The 18574-nt window shown below is 45.0% G+C and overlaps 1 protein-coding gene across 5 annotated transcripts in view; it reads left to right on the forward strand.

The window, feature by feature from the left end:
- Positions 1–618: 618 nt before the first annotated feature.
- Positions 619–18574, forward strand: part of MIPOL1 (mirror-image polydactyly 1) — a 334097-nt gene continuing 316141 nt past the window's right edge. For 4 of the 5 annotated variants that reach the window (XM_070428268.1, XM_070428293.1, XM_070428294.1 and 1 more), the window contains exon 1: positions 619–705. The gene's annotated coding sequence lies outside the window, so the exon portion shown is untranslated. Of the gene's footprint in view, positions 706–750; positions 856–18574 lie in introns of those variants that run through there. The other variant, XM_070428276.1, reaches the window with a different exon arrangement.

An 18574-nucleotide genomic window follows, 5' to 3' on the forward strand; every position in this document is an offset into this window, starting at 1 on the left:
TTTTGGTCGAAACTTTTGGGCCGCTTTCGCTCACCCAACTGGAGCCCAACTTTGGCCCTTTCCTTCCAACTAACAATTCGCCAGGCGCCCCTCTCTCTTGTCCCGGGCCTCGCAATTGCACTCCCCCCCTCACCTCGAACCACATTCAACAAAACAGGAAACCCCGATCCCACCAGCTCCCCCGGAGACCACGCAATGCCCCCGAGGAGGCCACAGGACGCGTGTTTAACCGCGCGGTTTTCCTCCTCTAACCGGACGGGGTTTTGTGCAGACAACTTGTCCCACATTTTGCTTTCGCAGAGCGCCGATCTTTGGGCCGCTGCAAACGCAGCCCCCGGGGGGAGCGGCCCTGGAAGACTACTAGCACCGCCTCCTTCTGTCTCCAAACTCCCCGGAGGACTCCCCCAGCTCGCTCCCTCCCCCGGGAGACCCCGCCCCGCGGCCCCGGCGCCGGCACGCGCATGCCCGGTGCGCACCGTGAGCCCTCCTGGGAGCGCCCGCTGCTGGGTTCCCCGAGGCCCCCGCGCGCAGTGCGCCCGCTCCCTCCGCTGCGCCCCGCCCGATGCTTTGCGGGTGCGCGCACCTCCTCGCGCGGGAGAGCCCGGCCAGCGAGCCGCGATTGGCCGGCGGGCGGCTGTGTGTCCGGCCGAGAAACTCTGGGCGAGCGCCCCGCGTCTCCTGGGGGCGGGCACGGGCTAACCTCAGGTAAACGGGTTTGCTGGGAGGTCGGGCGCTCGGAGCGGAAGGGTGGGCAATGCCGCCGCAGCCTCCTCGGAGAAGGTGAAGGGGCGGCGCGGGACCCGCGCCCCGGGAACGTTGGCCCCGTGCGGCCCGAGGGAAGGGGTTCCCTGGAAGGTCAGTCTCGTGGGGGTCCACACGTCGTCTTTCTGGGTATGATCTAGGCATCTTCACTGACTTCCCGTTAGAGAGTTAGCATTTTATTCAAGGGTGTAGGTTTTTGTTTGTTTTCCCTTAAGTGGCAGCGAGTTAGAGGGTATAGTCCTGGTTCAACCTGTGATAGACCCTGTGCCCTTGAGAGTCACTTCATCTTTGTATTTCATTTCTAACTCTTGTAACTTTCGGCAAAGAATGCGGTGCTTCTTTAGTACACTGAGCCATGCCTTAGAAAAGTACTGTTTGCATATCTTTTGATACACAGTGTTTCTTGGCCCAAATTTCTGTAACTGGAAGATGACATCACGCAGCAGAATTTGTAAAGTACTTTAAGCTGCATGGATGGAAGGAACTGGATAAACACAAGATAACAGCATTAATAGACAGGATAGTAGAAAGAAAAACTTTCCACAAGAACCGACTTTTTTTGAAAAGCTCATTTGAACATTTTGTGGGAATTAAATCACCATAATTAGTAGGCAAAGGTAAACCAAAACAAAGGGCCAAACAAAATTACATATCAAGGAGGTTTCCCTTTCTTCCTCAGATAATTTTAATATACCATCACGAGGTGTTGGCTTGTCAAAGTTTCTCCTTGGGATCTAGTGTGAAACTAAGCTACATATTCCTTTGGGAATTCAATGCAACAGTCTACCAAGAATATTGATGAAAACAAAGCTGACTTCTGTATTACGTAACAGTAATTAAAGATATCACATTGGTGAGCAATGATGATGACAAGTCAGAAAAGTGAATGGGAGATGTACATAATTGTCCTTCAAAGACAGAGTTCATACAATTTTTTTTGTGTTAATTTTTAAAGGGCAATAGACCTCCAGAAAAGTGCATGAATCATAAGTGTACAGCTCATTGAATTTTCACAAAGTATATCCAGTACCTAGATCAAGGAAAAGCATTATTTGCCTCCTGGAAGGCCCACTTTGTGCCCCTTTCCAAAGATAACCATTATCTTGATTTTTAACATCATCTATGAATTTATCTATTATTTACTTTATGTAAATGGAATCATACAGTATGTAGTCCTTTGTGTCTCACTTTGCCCATATTGTATTTGTGAGATTTTATACAGCTATGTGGCGGTAGTTTGTTTTTTCTTATGCTGTATGGTATTCTACCCAGTTTTTAGCTATTACCAATAGGACTGCTATGGACATTTTTATAAGTATTTTGGTGAACATATGTATACATTTCTGTTGGATATATCCATATCCAACATATAATGAATTTTGGAGATTAACACACTGGTTAAATTGCTGTATTATAGGATATGCAGGTATGTATTTTTGGTATAACTTCCAAAAAGTTTTTCAAATTAATTGTGTTAAGTAACACTACCTTTTAGCAATGCTTGAGAATTCTGGCTCCTCCAAAAGCTTACAACAGTTAGTATTATCTTATTTATTTTAGCCACTTTGGTAGGTATATAATATATAGAGATATCACTTTGGGGTTTTCCCCTGATTTCCCTAATGACTAATAATATTGAACACCTTTTCATATGTTTATTGGCCATTTGGATATCCTTTATTGAAGAGGTCATCACGTCTTATGTAAAGAGTCAGATAGTAAATATAGGCAGTCCTGGTTTTGTAGAGTTTCGGTTAAAGCAGTACTTGGTGACTCTAGGGCTGCCCGTATTTTAGGCTTTCCTTTCTTCTTTCCTTTCTTTTTTGCCTGCCTGTTTGCTTGCCTGCTTATCTCCCTCCCTTCTTTCTTGTTTCATGGTTTTCTAACCCCTGCTATGTGGAAAAATGTTCAGAAATTATTCTTTAATCTTTTCATTGGTGGTGGTGAAATCATTAACTGAGAGTATATTGGAAAAGTATAAATACATAAATAGTATTAAGTAATATGTGCGGTAGTATTTTAGGGTTAAATTTTAAATCCCTAAACATCCTTTCTTTGCTTTTTACCAGTTTTACCTCAAGACTAATTAGAGATCTGTTTGAGACTTCTTTAAATTGTTCTTATTGCTCCTTTCCTTTCTCCCATCCCTTTAAAACTGAGGAACAAAAGAGAGGTAAGAAGTGAGAAAAGAAAGGAGACATAATCCTCCTTTGATATTGCATAAAAGGCTGGGGAAAGGATAACTATCCAGACAGTTCTACAGAAAAAGTTCTAAAAAGCATAAAATACTATTTACAATACTTTGAGATGGATATTGTCTTTTGAGCTGTTCCATCTTGGGATAGCTTGATTGAAAAGTATATCTACTGATTGAGTATATTTATAATATGGGAAATAATAGTCAGTGGCTTGGGCCATGAAACTCAGCCGTGGCAGCCCTGCCCAGGATGAAGGTCTCTCTTCCTGAAGTGCCCCATTGGGCTGTCCAGGTCATCTTCTCTTACTTTGGGCTCCCTGCCTTTCACTCTGTACCAAAAGTATCAAAAAACTTTCAAAAGTATCACTTTCTTTGATTACTATTTCAGCCTATGTTAACATTTTAAGCCAACACTTTCTTTTTCTTTAGGTGGTTTGTAGAAGTGAATTTAGGTGTATATTTAGATACTAGTGGCCGGTGCACAAAATTCGTGCACGGGCCTGGGGGTGTCCCTCAGCCCGGCCTGCACCCTCTCCAATCTGGGACATCCCTCTCGCAATCCGGGACTGCTGGCTTCTAACTGCTCACCTGCCTGCCTGATTGTACCTAACCATTCTGCCTGCTGGCCTCCTCACCCCCAACTGCCCCCCTCTCGCCTGCCTGATCACCCCCAACTGCCCCCCCTCCCGCTGGCCTGCTTGCCCCCAACTGCCCCCCTGCCAACCTGATTGCCCCCAATTGCCCCCCCCCCCCCTTGCTGGCCTTCTCACCCCCAACTGCCCTCCTGCCAGCCTGATCCCCCTAGCTGCCCCCCACTGCCGGCCTGCTCACCCACAACTGCCCCCCCCCCACAAGCCTGCTTGCCCCAACTGTTCCCCCCCCCGCCCCCCCCCGCCAGCCTGATCACCTCCAACTGCCCTCCCCTCCTGGCCTGATCGCCCCTAACTACCTCTGCCTTGGCCCCGCCACCATGGCTTTGTCCGGAAGGTCTCTCGGTTTAATTAGCATATTACCCTTTTATTAGTATAGATATGCTAAAACTGAGAAGCTTGCAGGTAATCTCCATCAATATAATTTTTCTTTTATATGGGTAATTGAATTTTTTCCGTCTTACTTGATTGTTATACAAACACAGATTTAAGATAAACCACTAGGCATTGGCTTCTGCCACCAACAACCCACTGTTATCCTTAAGCTTTTCTTAAATAGAAATTCTGGACACAATTATGCATTTATATATATAATTTGACTAGTATAAATACCTCTGCTTTATAATTGACACATAAAACAATTATACTTTTATGCAATGTTTTCACTGCACTTCTTGAACCAGAGTTGGAGTTATTACAAAGTATTATGGCCCTAGCCAGTTTGGATAGAACGCCGGCCTGCGGACTGAAGAGTTGGTCCCAGGTTCGATTCGGGCCAAGGGCACATGCCCGTGTTGTGGGCTCGATCCACTGTAGGGGGCATGAGGAGACAGCCAATCAATGATTCTCTCTCATTGATATTTCTATCTCTCTCCCCCTCTTCCTTTCTCTCTGAAATCAATAAAGAAATGCTGGTATATTAAAAAAGAAAACACACACACACACACACACACACACACACAAAACACACACACACAAACCCCCAGCAAATTATTATGGCTGGTAAAGGGTATGTGCTGCAGAGGGAATTTTCTAACAAGTGAATTTCCCCTGCCCTCTTGGCTCCTGACCTCATATAGGAACAAAGAAGGTATTTATGTAGTGTAAATGTTGAGTGGTACTAGACCCTGATTGAAGCATCTGTATGAATAAGGATATATCTGTCAGTCCAGCCACTGTCATGAGCTTCCTAGAGTACCTACTCCCTGAACATTACCTGCATCCCAATGGGGAACAAAATTTGCCTTTCCTGGTTGCAGTTTCTATTTTTAGATACTTCATATAAGTTTACTTTGTTTAAAGTCTTTCTCTATTATTATCTATTATCTGTTGCTTTTATGCTTTATTTCCAGAAAATAATGTTATTACTAAAATGTCCAGATCCCTGTGACTGGGATGGGCAGAGGATAACTAATTTTCTTCTCCATGCAACCTACAGAGATAGCTTTAGGGTTGATGAGAAAGAAAGAGATAACGAACAACATTAATCAATTCTTGTTGCTCTTGTTAGTACTGTACAGTATTATCCTCTTTTGAATTTAATGGATTTTAAGACTTAAGGAGAGGATAGTGCTGTTTTAGGGCATTCATTGCAAAAGCAGTGGACTATAGTGAATGGGCATGAGGCATAAGAGCAGAATAAGTATGGCTTACTATCTCTCTCTGTTAACCTTTCCTGGAACTGGCTTTCTTTTGTAAAATGAGGCATTTTGACCAACTATCTCTAATAATAATCCTTTCCTAAAGACACAATAGGGAAGCACAGAATTTAGAATTTAGAATTTAGAATTTAAATGACTGTGGAGGTCATTTTGGCTACCCTCAGTTTTGTTTTTTGTTTTTTTTTTTTTTCAGAAAAAAACACTGATGTCTTGAGACAGTGGTTCTCAACATTCCTAACTCCGCGACCCTTTAATATAATTCCTCATGTTGTGGTGACCTCCAATTTCATGTTACAAATTGAACATAATTAAAGCATAGTGATTAATCACAAAACCAATATGTAATTATATATGTGTTTTCTGATGGTCTTAGGCGACCCCTGTGAAAGGGTCGTTCGACCCCCAAAGGGGTCACGACCCACAGGTTGAGAACCGCTGCCTTGAGATGTTGTATTTAGTCACATCATTACTAAAATCCGGTTCTCCTAAATGTATCCCAGTTGCTTTTTCCATTATACTACTTGTGATAGGCAGCCTTCTAAGATAATCCTGGTATTACCATTCTCATGTAATCCTTTCCCCTGAAGGTAGACTGGATCTAGAGGCTCACTTCTAAAAGAATTATGGCAAAAATCGTCAGTGTCACTTAAGAGATTAGATTACAAAAGACTACAGCTTCTTTTTGCTGGCACTCTTGCTTGCTCACTTCCATGAAGCCAGCTGCCCTGTTACGAGTTTACCTGGTTAGAGACCCACCTGTCAAAGACTTGAGGAGGGTTGGGCCTTTGTGAAAATCTCTTCCCTTATAGATTTAATTGTGGGTAATTGATTGACAATTTACTGTATAATTATGAATTCTGTTCTCCCTTGTAGTTCTGTTAATTTTTTGATTTATTTATTATGAGGTCATATTATTAGAAGCATACAGTTTTATAATTGGTCTGTCTTCCAATGAATTAAACCATTTTCCCCCATTTATAAGTATCTTTTTTATCTCTAATAATGCTTTTTGTTTTAAAGTCCAGTCTGATTTTTTAAATAAACTTTTCATTTTGAAATAATTTTAGACTTACCAAAATGTTGCAAAAATAGTACAGAAAGTTCCTATAAACCCTCCACCCTAGTTCTGATGTTAATGCATAATCATAGTACAATGATCAAAACCAAGAAGTTAATATCGTTATAATACTATTCACTAAATTATACACTTTATCCAGACATCACTGGTTAGTGTTCTTTTTCTGTTCTGGGACCCAGTCCAGGTTTCATGTTGTATTTAGTTGTCATGTTTCCTGAGTCTTCTCTAAGCTGTGACTTCTTTCTGATTTTGATATAGCTTTGTCAGCCTTCTTTTGGTTAATGTGTGCATAGAATTGGATTTTTAAAAATCAGCAGGATATCATTGTTTTACAATTGGAACATTTAGTATTTGGATCATTTAATCCATTCCTATTTTGCATTATTCTATTTTTACCCTCTTTGGAAATTACACATTTACCATTCTTTTAGTGGTGGTTGTAGAGACTGTTGCATCCTGGAATGTATCTTTTCAGACCTTTTTGCATTTTCTTTCATGTATATGTATCTAAAGATATAGTTTTGTTTGCTTTTTTATTTCCTTAACATAATAATGATTTATTATTTTATAACTGTCTCTTTTTATTTAATAACTAGAGGCCTGGTGCACAAAATTCATGCACTCGGGGTGCCCCTCAGCCTGGCCTGCACCCTCCTGCAGTCCAGGAGCCCTCGGGAGATGTCCCACTGACGGCTTAGGGGAGTGGGCGTAAGCCATCAGTCGGACATCCTTAGCACTGCTGCAGATGCAGGAGAGGCTCCCACCACCATCTCTGTGCTTGCCAGCTGTGAGCCCGGCTTCTGGCTGAGCGGCACTCCCCCTGTGGGAGTGCAGTGACCACCAGGGGGAAGCTCCTGCATTGAGCGTCTGCCCCCTGGTGGTCAGTGCTCGTCATAGCAACAGATTTGGTAGATTTGCATATTAGCCTTTTATTATATACTAGAGGCCCGGTGCACAAAAATTTGTGCACTCGGCGGAGGGGGGGTGGTCCCTCAGCCCAGCCTGTGCCCTCTCGCAGTCTGGGACCCCTCGGGGAATGACCACCTGCTGGCTTAGGCCTGCTTCCCAAGGGATTGGGCCTAAGATGGCAATCAGACATCCCTCTGGCAGCCCGGCAGCCCTCAGGGGATGTCCACTTGCCAGCAGGGAGCAGACCTAAACTGCAGTCGGACATCTTTAGTGCTGCTGAGGAGGCAGGAGAGGCTCCCACCACCACCACTGTACTGGCAGCCATCAGCCTGGCTTGTGGCTGAGCAGAGCTCCCCCATGTGGGAGCGCACTGACCACCAGGGGGCAGCTCCTGCATTGAGCATCTGCCCCCCTGGTGGTCAGTGTGTGTCATGGTGACCAGTCATTCCCAGTCTTTCTGCTGTTAGGGTCAGTTTGCATATTACCCTTTTACTATATAGGATAGAGGCCTGGTGCAAGGGTGGGGGCTGGCTGGTTTGCCCTGAAGGGTGTCCTGGATCAGGGTGGGGGTCCCCACTGGGGTGCCTGGCCAGCCTGGGTGAGAGGCTGATGGCTGTTTTCAGGCTGGCCACACCCCCTTTAGGGTGGGGGTCCCCACTGGGGTGCCTGGCCAGCCTGGGTGAGAGGCTGATGGCTGTTTTCAGGCTGGCCACACCCCCTTTAGGGTGGGGTCCCCACTGGGGTGCCTGGCCAGTCTGGGTGAGGGGCTGAGGGCCGTTTTCAGGCTGGCCGGCGACTGAAGCTCCAGCCTCTCCTTTTTTTTCTTTTTTTTTATTCTGGGATTTATTTACCTTCTATAATTGAAACTTCATTGCTGTCACTGGAGCTGAGAGCCGGCTTCAGCTCTGAGGCCTCGGCTGGCTGAAAGCAGGTATCTGGGGTTTGTTTAGCTTCTATAATTGAAACTTTGTTGTTTTTGGAGCTGTTGCTTTCGGAACTCAGAGCCGGGCCGCGGCAGGCGGGGAACCTTGGCTTCCTCCATCACTGGAGCAAGCAAGCCTCCTGCTCGCTTCAGCTGCGTGGCTGCCGGCCGCCATCTTGGTTGGCGGTTAATTTGCATATCCTGATGATTAGCCAATGGGAAGCGTAGCGAAGGTATGGTCAATTACCCTTTTTGTCTTTTATTAGATAGGACTAGAGGCCCGATGCACGAAATTTGGGGCTGTGAGGGAAGCCCAAGTCCTGGGTGCCTGCTGGTGGCCAGAGGGTAGCCCGGGGTCCCAGGTGCCAGAGGGAAGCTGGTGCTGGCAACTGGGGGAAAGAAAGCCTACTCTTGCACGAATTTCGTGCATTGGGCCTCTCTCTCTCTCTCTCTCTATATATATATATACATACATATATACGTATATATGTGTATGTATATATATATATATATATGGCTAAGTGATCGTCTGACTAACCGACCGGCAGGTACATATGATGCGCACTGGCAATCTATACTAATAAAAGGGTAATATGCTAATTAGACCAGACATCTTCGGATGTCCTTCTGTACAAAGCCACAGTGGCTGCCTGAGCCTTGGCTCTGAGGGCTGGGCCGAGGCTCAGGCAAGCCACGGATGGCGGCTGCTGCTGTGAGGGCCAGGCCAAGGCTCAGGCAGCTGCTGTGGCTGCGAGGGCCAAGGCTCAGGCAGTGGCTAGCAGTGGCAGCAGCAGCAGCATGATGGGGGCGTCGCCTTCCCCTGATTGGCTTGGTTGCCTCCTGCAGAGGGAAGACAGAGGCAGCAGCAGCAATGGGGTGATGGGGGTGGTGCCTTTCTCTGATTGGCCAGTCTCCTTCCGCAGAGGGAGGCCAGACTGTGGTTTAGACTGTGTCCTAAGTCGTCAGTAGGACATTGCCTGAGGGCTCCTGGACTGTGAGAGGGGGGAGGTCGGGCTGAGGGACCCCCCCGCAGAGCACAAATTTTCGTGCACCAGGCCTCTACTATATATGTAAAGAGCCAGCGGCTGTCACATCCGAAACAACCAAGCAGACAACTGAACAGGCTGCGTGGGGCGACCAGGCCAGCAGGGAGGTTAGTGAGGGATGACCAAACAACTGAGCAGCAGGCTGTGTGGGGCATCTGGGCCGGTGTGTGTCGGGGGGTTAGTGAGGGACTACCAAAAGACTGAACATCAGGCTGCATGGGGCGACCAGGCCAGCAGGGGGTCAGTGAGGGGCGATCAAACGACTGATCAGCAGGCTGCATGGGGTGACCAGGTTGGCAGGGGGGGGCAGTGAGGAGCGACCAGGCTGGCAGAGGGGGGCAGTGAGCGGCGACAATGCCGGTAGGGGGTGCAGTTGGCGGCAACCAGGTTGGCAGGGGGGGGCAGTTAGGGGCAACCAGGATAGCAGAGGGGGGCAGTGAGGGGCGACCATGCTGGCAGGGGGACAGTTGGGGCAACCAGGCCAGTGGGGGCGGGGAGAAGTTGGGGCTGACCGGGCCGGCAGAGGGGCAATTGGGGGCAACCAGGCTGGCAGGGGGGGGGCAGTTAGGGGCGACCAGGCTGGCAGAGGGGGGCTGTTGGGGGTGACCAGTCCGGCAGGGGGGCAGTAAGGGGTGACCAGGCTGGTGGGGGGGGCTGTTGGGGGCAACCAGGCTGGCAGGGGGATAGTTAGGGGCAATCATGTCAGCAGGCAGAGGCGGTTAGGGGTGATCAGGCTGGCAGGGGTGCCAGTTAGGGGTGATCAGGCAGGCAGGCAGGTGAGTAGTTAGGAGCCAGCGGTTCTGGATTGTGAGAGGGATGTCCGAGGGTTCCCGGATTGGAGAGGGTGTAGGCTGGCCTGAGGGGACCCCCTCCCCCTGTGCACAAATTTTGTGCACCAGGCCTCTAGTAAATAAATAAAAAAATGACAGCAAAACATTACCCCAAGTTCTATAACCCCAACCAAAACAACCATCATTAAACACCAGATGCATAGCATTCTGTTTCTGTTTTAGAGTGCTCAGTATTAAAACAAAACAGAAAAGTACTTGTACATTTTTGTAAAATTAACACCAAGAATGAAGAAAAAAAATCTGAACATTTCCAGAAAGAAAATGAAAATAGGCTCCCTAAATAAAATAACTAAACGAGTATGCCAGCATCTGCCTTCTTGACCAGCATGATCATCTGGCAGAAGCGTGTTGCAGTTATTTCAAAGCTTTGGATAATAATCCTTTTCTTTTTTTAAAGACTTTTTAAAATTATTATGTTAGGTAGAAGGAAGGCAGAGGGAGAAAGAGAAGCATCAATGTGAGAGTGAGCCAATAATCAGCTGCCTCCTGCATGCTGGGGATTGAACCTGACACCCGGGCATATGCCCTGTCTAGGAATCCAACTGGCAACCTTTGGGTACATAGGACGACACCCAACCAACAGAGCCACACCTCCCAGGGCTGACCATAGGTTATTTAGAAGTGTTCGGGGATTTTCGAGATACCTTTCTGTTACTAATTTCTAGTTTGTTTCTGTTGTAGTTAGAGAACATAATTTGTAAAATTTCAGTCTTTATAAATATGTTGAGGTTTGTTTTATGGACCAGAATAGAGTCATTGCTGGTAAATGTGCCATGTGCACTTGAAAAAATTGTGTATTCTGCCATGTTAGGTTTTCTATAAATGTCAGGTCAAATTGATTGATATACTGAGTCTTCTATATGTTTGCTAATTTTTCTGGATACTTATTTTCCTGATTGCTGAGAGAGATATGGTGAAGTTTCCAACTATAATTAGGGATTTGTCTGATGATTTTTCATCATAACTCATGTATGATTTTGGGACTCTTGTTAAGTACTTATATATTGAGACTGTTTATGTGTTGTTAGTGAATTAAACACTTTAATGTACTGCTTTATTCTTTAGTCTTGGTAATACTTCTTGTTTTATTTGATATTAATATAACTACTTTCTTTTGATTAGTACTTGTATGCTTTTTTTTCATTGTGCTCTATTATAGTAAATAATACATAATGAAGAAAGGATAATTTGTAGGATTTTTTTCATTTTGTGTTGATAGCGTTCAGAACATGTACACAAAGTGATAGAATGTTTTAGGCTGAAGAAATTCGAGAATTGGCAGGTGCAAGGAGGGCTCTCTAGCCTCCCTCTTCTCCCTGAAGCACTTCATACATGACCCTCACATGAGAGGTGCCCTCCATGTACCCAGAGGGAAGGAGCATCCTCACCTCCAAAGACAGAGGGATAAGGATCCTTAGAGGAACTCAAAGAAACAGGCCTTGCTATGTTTCCCCGTTTACTATTCTTGGCTCCTATATCCTGTGTCCTATCACGTTTTCCAGGACTTTCCATTTTTCATCAGACCTAGTATAAAAAGGCTTAGGCTTACTAGTAACCATTTTTTGGGTCTTTATTTCCTTGTGAAGACTGCTTTGTCACAGAAAACTTACATTAAATAAAGGTTTATGCTTCTCTCCTGTTAATCTTTGTTGTCAGTTTAATATTCAGGTCCAGCAGGGATTTTAAGAGGATTGAGAAAAAGTTTTCCCTCCCCTATGGTGTGTATTTTATTTATGTATTCATTTATTTTAAATAATGTTTTGATTTTAGGTAGTATGTCTTATAAATTATGACCTGAGATCATGTAATTTTATGTTAAGGTACAATGATAAAAGTGTTCCTCACATAATTAGAAAACTTTTTGCATTATTATTCTACTTGGGTGATAATTGAATGGTAATTTCTATAGATGCTGTTTATATTGGAGTGTTGAAATGCTGTTTTGCATTAAGTATCAACCATATACATGTAACCTAAAATATTTTTAATGTTTAAATTTCTTCTTTTTAATGAAATATTTTCTGAAGTATGACTTCTTCAAGCAGCATGTCTTGAAACTAATTAGTACTTTAATTATCTTTTAAATTTAATGTAAATTGAAGCCATTTCCTTAATTTATGTCAAATAGCTTATTACCAGCATGGGAGCTACAGATATTGTGTGATATAGCTTACGATATCTCAAAGTAGAACATTTTATTCAGTGGCATGAGCTGGCACAGTGGGCAAGATTATTATAATTCATTTGGGTAAGGGAATTGTAGCTTAGGAAGTTCATATACAAAAACTCACTGTCTGAGTTTCTTTGTCATTCTTCACTGGTAAGAAACTCAGTTTAGGGTTTCTGTGGCTTAATTTCTATTGTCTTTATTTCATGCAAATGATTAATTTTATCTCCATTTAAATTAAAATCTAAGTTTACACCTTTAAATGACTATGTTTTTGTTTGTTAACCATCTTAGAATTAAAATCTCATTTAGAACATTTTGCCACATGATTACTTACTGGTGGGTTTGGAAGCACTTGTTTGCTCTATGTGTAATGCACCTTAAATATTAGAGAAATTATTTTCTTCACTAAAATTTTTCAAAATAGTTGGTCTTCTAAAATATGTTCTTAATTTTAGGTAGTACTTTATGAAAAACAAAAGACCATATTATTTGCTTATTAGTGGATAAAAATTTAGACTAGTTTTTAACATTGCCACAGTTCATGTTAATGGGATTTTAAGAAGCTGCCATAAAGATGTTCCTTCTAGTGCTGTTCATAATAGAAAGCTATAATATTGTCATCAATGGAATATTAAACTACTGTTAAAGTGGTTCAAAAAGCTTTATGATATAATAGTACAAAAGAAATCAAGTATTTGTAGTATTTATATTACACCTATCTATATCTACACTAATAAAAGATAAACATGCAAATAGACCATACCTTCGCTATGCCTTAAGCCATGCCCACCAGCCAATCAGAGCGACTATATGCAAATTAACCCAACCAAGATGACAGCCGGCAGCCACGGAGGTGGAGCAAGCAGGAGGCTTGGTTTCCCCAATGATGGAAGAAGCCAAGCTTCCCGGCCGGCTGCTGCCTCCTCTCAAGGCAACAAAGTTTCAATTATAGAAGGTAAATAAACCCCAGATACCTGCTTCCAGTTGCCATGGCCACGGAGCTGGAGCGAATTAAAAAAAAAAAAAAAAAAGGAAAGGCTGGGACCTTCGGTCACCGGGGGGCTTGGTCAGTCTGAAAACAGCCATCAGCCCCTCACCCAGGCTGGCCAGGCACCCCAGTGGGGACCCCCACCCTGAAGGGGGTGCGGGCAGCCTGAAAACAGCCCTCAGCCCCTCACCCAGGCTGGCCAGGCACCCCAGTGGGGACCCCCACCCTGAAGGGGGTTTGGGCGCCCTGCAAACAGCCATCAGCCCCTCACCCAGGCTGGCCAAACCCTCATGGGGTGAGGGTCCCCACTAGTGGGCTTGACCAACCTGCAAACAGCTATCAGCCCTTCACCCAGGCTGGCCAGACACCCCAGCAGGACCCCCACCCTGATCCAGGACACCCTTCAGGGCAAACCAGTTGGCCCCCACCCAGGCACCAGGCCTCTATTCTATATAATAAAAGGGTAATATGCAAATTGACCCTAACAGCAGAGTGACTGGGAATCACTGGTCACTCTGACACACACTGACCACCAGGGGGCAGATGCTCAATGCAGGAGCTGCCCCCTGGTGGTCAGTGCGCTCCCACAGGGGGAGCTCTGCTCAGCCACAAGCCAGGCTGGTGGCTGCCAGCACAGCGGTGGTGGCGGGAGCCTCTCTTGCCTCCTCAGCAGCACTAAGGATGTCCGACTGCAGTTTAGGTTTGCTCCCTGCTGGCAAGTGGACATCCCCCGAGGGCTGCCGGGCTGCCAGAGGGATGTCTGACTGCCAGCTTGGGCCTGATCCCCCAGGGAGTGGGCCTAAGCCAGCAGGTGGTCATTCCCCGAGGGGTCCCAGACTGCAAGAGGGCATAGGCTGGGCTGAGGGACCGCCCCCCCCCCCCCCGAGTGCACAAATTTTTGTTCACCGGGCCTCTAGTATCTATATATATAAAAGTCTAAGTGACCAGCCGATAGGCCGATAGCTATGATGCATAATCACCACCAGGGGGCAGATGCTGAATGCAGGAGCTGCCGAGCTGCGGTGACTTGGCAGCTGCGTTTCTCCAGTAGCGCACCCAGAACCAGAGAGGAAGAAGCCCGATTCTGGGGTGTGTCACTCGAAAACTGCCCTGTCGCAATCCAGGACCCCTTGGGGGATGTCGGAGAGCTGGTTTTGGCCCGATCCCCGCAGGCCCGGCCAAGGGACCCAACCAGTGCACAAATCTGTGCACTGGGCCTCTAGTATAAATATGTAAAACAAAAATGACAAAGATACCACACTAAGATTTTAAGAATATTTTATGTTTTGGTAGTGAGTGTAAGTGGTGATCTTTTTCTTCTCTTCTTTGTACTTTTGTTTTAGTGTATTCTGGACTATCTTCTATAGGATATGGTTATTTGGACAGTGCCTAGGATTATAACTCCTTTTTTTCTAACAATAGTAATCTCTACAAATTTAAGAATTCAGTTCATTTGATGTTAATATTGGAACAGCTCTGACTTCTAGTGCTTATTGTAGGTAGAGTATAACCAGTGTATTTGTTTTAAAGGAAATGATTTTAAGCCCTTTCTGGTCTTCTAAATGAGTTGTCCAAAGATTGAAAAGTAAGTAATTGTATAGAAACTAGGGGACCGATGCATGAAATTTGTGCAAGGGGCTCGGCCCTCGAAGCCCTAGCTGCCTCGCCTAGCCCTCGCAGCCCCTCGCAGCCCCTCGCAGCCTTGGCTGGCTCTTGCAGCCCCTTGCAGCCCTGCCTGCCTCAGCTGGCCCCCACAGCCCTGGCTTCATCCAGAAGGTCATCTGGACGGTTGTCCGGAAGGATGTCCAGATGGCTGTTCTACTGTTCGGTATAATTAGCATATTAGCTCTTTATTATGTAGAACATGTTTCCTGTTATTTTTAAATAGTTAAAAATAGCTAGTTACTTTCTAAGATTTGACAATGAAGTATGTGTGTGTGTGTGAGAGAGAGAGAGAGAGAGAGAGAGAGAGAGAGAATGAGAATATATGACTATGTGACTATGTACATATTTTGGGATTAGGGAAGAGGGGGAATTGGATGAGCTTAGAGTTAAGCACCATAGGATCACCATTGCCATTTGTTATTACAAGGAACTCCTCTAGGTTAGAATTGGAGGTGGGAAAGTGGCAGTCTCTAAGTTGTGTACTAGGATCAGAAAGGCTGTGTTGCCCTAATAATCCCCAAGTTGAGACTTTAAAACAATACAAGTTTATTTCTCACCCATATAGAATTTGGTTTACAGATCAGAGTACCTTCTATCTTGTGATACCACTGTTTCAAGTATGATTTTCAAGGTTGTTGCAAGAGGGGAAGAGAGAGCTATAGGATCTCATAGGATACCTGAAAGATGAGTCTTGAAATTGGCATATTGGTGTGTCACTTTTGTCCACACTAGTTTTGCTACGACTCAGTCACATGACTCAAATATAAAGAAGGTGTAGTATTCCTGTACATTCAGGAATAGGAGCTGCTATGGTTATAAGCCAATCAGGTTAAGGTTTAGAAGGGGAAAAGGTAGAAGAGTAAATAATGGTTAGATCTTGTTATGAACCAAACTAGAGGCCCAGTGCACAAAATCATGCATGGGTAGAATCCCGAGCGGCTGCTGGCTGGGGCCTCCCTTCCCCAGCTGCCAACTGCCGGCCAGGGCCTCCCTTCGTTCCATGCCTCCCCCTGGTGGTCAGCGCATGTCATAGAGAGCGAGCGAACTCCCGGTCGGTCAAACTCCTGAGGGGACACTTTGCATATTAGGCTTTTATCTGTATAGACTAGGGGCCCAGTGCTCAAATTTGTGCACCTTGAAAGGAACTGTGGGCCCCGAGGCTGCAGTAGGCACAGAGGCGGGTCTTGGCCCATCTTCTGCGCCCCTGCCTGGCCCCTCCTGCCGTGACCCCCGACCCCCTGTCTGCCAGCAGTCCCACACCCCTCTGCTGCTGCTCCCATGCGCTGATGGCACTGGCCCCACTTGCACCCGCTGATGGTCAGCGGGTGCAAGCGGCAGCTGCTGCTCTGATCGCCCCTCAGGAGCAGGGGGAGGTGAAGAAGCTCTTAGGGGCGATTGGGGCCTGCAGCTGCTGCTCGCACCCACTGATGGCGCTGAGTGATCGGGACCGGTGCTGGGCACTGGCAGTGGATGCGAACAGCGGTGCCGGCTGGGGTACGAGTGGGGCTGGTGCTTGCAGTGGGTGCGAGCGGCAGCTCCGGCACCAGCAGGGGTTGTGAGCAGGGCTGGCGCCAGCAACATGTGCAAGCAGTGGGTGGGACCAAGGTGCGTGGGAGCAAAGAATTTTCATTAACCACCAGAGGCTCGCCCTGATGACACAGACCAGCGTTCCGTGTTGGTCTGGCACCCCTGCTCACCTGCACCACCATCCTGCCACAGCCAATGCCCTCCATGTTTTGCACACTCCCCCCCCCGGTGGTCAGCGCACATCATGGCGACCAGTTGTTCAGTTGTTCCGATTGTTCTGCCATTTGGTCTATTTGCATATTAGCCTTTTATTATATAGGATGTTTGGGCCCTCATTCATATGTTGAAACCATAGCCCCCAATGTGATATTAGGATGTGGAGCCTTTGGGAGATAATTAGGATGTGATAAGATCAGGAGGGCAGAGCCTTATGAATGAGATTAGTGCCCTTGTTAGAGTCACAAGAGAGCTTGCTTCCCCTCTCTGCTCTCTATCACGTAAGAATTCCATGAGAAGTGGGGAGTTTGCAACCCAGAAGAGGACTCTTACCAGACTCAACCACCTGACTTCCTGATCTCAGAATTCCAGGCTCTAGAACTATGAGAAATAAATTTCTGTTGTTTATAAGCCATTCAGTCTATGGTATTTTTATTAAAGCAGCCCACACATTCTAATACAAGTCTCATCTTTCATTACCCCAGTAGAATTTTTGTCCCCCCCACCCCTCCAACATTACCCTCAGGGCACTTGCAGCTTCGGTTCTTGGTTATTGGTGGGGTAGACACAAATTGTCCTAGGTAACCTGAGGGAGATGGGAGCCATACAAGTTTTTCTCTAATCCAGTCTTTCAGCATGTGTCTGCTCTTCTTCACTCAGGACTATAGTCCTCCTCGCCGACAAGCTTCCTTCAAGGTAGCTGACACATACATGAATTTCTTGGTTGGTTCCTTGGTTGGTTCCTTGGGTCCATGATGCCTCTCTCTCTTTTTTAGTTTTGCTAGGTTGATTTTTTGGGGAGAGAACAAGCAATGCTTGAGTTCACTTGCTGTCTTAAGGCTTCCTAATTTCTGAGTAATTCTGAACAAAATTTACGTAGGAAAATACTCCAACCTTGCCTTAACTGAAAAGGAAACAGTTTTATTTCTTATCTTCCTATAAACAGAATGCATGATTTATTACTAGGGTCTAGGTGTGATGGTAATTTTAATAAAGCAGGAACTTTGAGCGTCTAACAGTTACCAAGGATAGCAGAAACTTGTGTTGGGTTATCTATGGGATATGATTCAGGTCAAAAGTCTGCAATAATACGTTAAAAACCAGTTTATTAAAGCAAGTACATTACTTCAAATTTTAAGCCTCTCATGGAATTGAAAAGGAAGAAAAATTAAAGACGGTTAGATTTGATAAAATAAGCACCCTAAACAAAGAAAAGTTAAGTTGAAAATGTTGAAGTTTCCAAAATAAGCCAGCATCTTTGTCAAAAATTTTTGCATTGGATTGTTCATTTAAAACATATCTTTTTTTGTTAAGTACTGTGCTCAACAGGCAGTAGAGATATTAATTAGAGTAGTATTAAGTCCTTAGACATTATTAAAATATTAAGGTATGATAGTCTTATTATTCATGTGAATTGACATTACAGACCAGTGGATTAAGTAACATTGATTTTACTTAAATTGACAACATAAAGAGAAATGTACTTAAATTATGTATTGAATTTATGCAGAGATATAGAAATAAGAAAAATTTTAAGAGGAAAAATATTTATGGTACTATTGATTGTTACTCTTTGTGCTGGTGCCTGATGCTAATGGGCCTTTAAAAATATAAACATTTTTATTAATTTCAGAGAAGAAGGGAGAGAGAGAGAAACATCAATGATGATAGAATCATCCATTGGCTGCCTCCTGCACGTTCCCAACTGCAGGGAATTAGGGATTAGAATGTTTTTGCATTGTTTTAAGAGTTACAGGTACTTAAAAGTAGTTTTTAAAAAGGGAACTTTTAATAGTCTTTAAGTCTTTATAACATTAAAATTTTTCAACGAACTTTTTAAATGCAAAAATTTTCAATTATGTCTTTTGTTATTGGGGAAAGGTTTACAAATAGTTTAGAAATCCTGCTTATGTTCTTTGTCTGTGTCTCCCT

Source organism: Myotis yumanensis, unplaced genomic scaffold (assembly GCF_028538775.1).
Source record: "Myotis yumanensis isolate MYYU_CA2020_CCGP unplaced genomic scaffold, mMyoYum1.0.hap1 SCAF_1, whole genome shotgun sequence".
NCBI lineage: Eukaryota > Metazoa > Chordata > Mammalia > Chiroptera > Vespertilionidae > Myotis > Myotis yumanensis.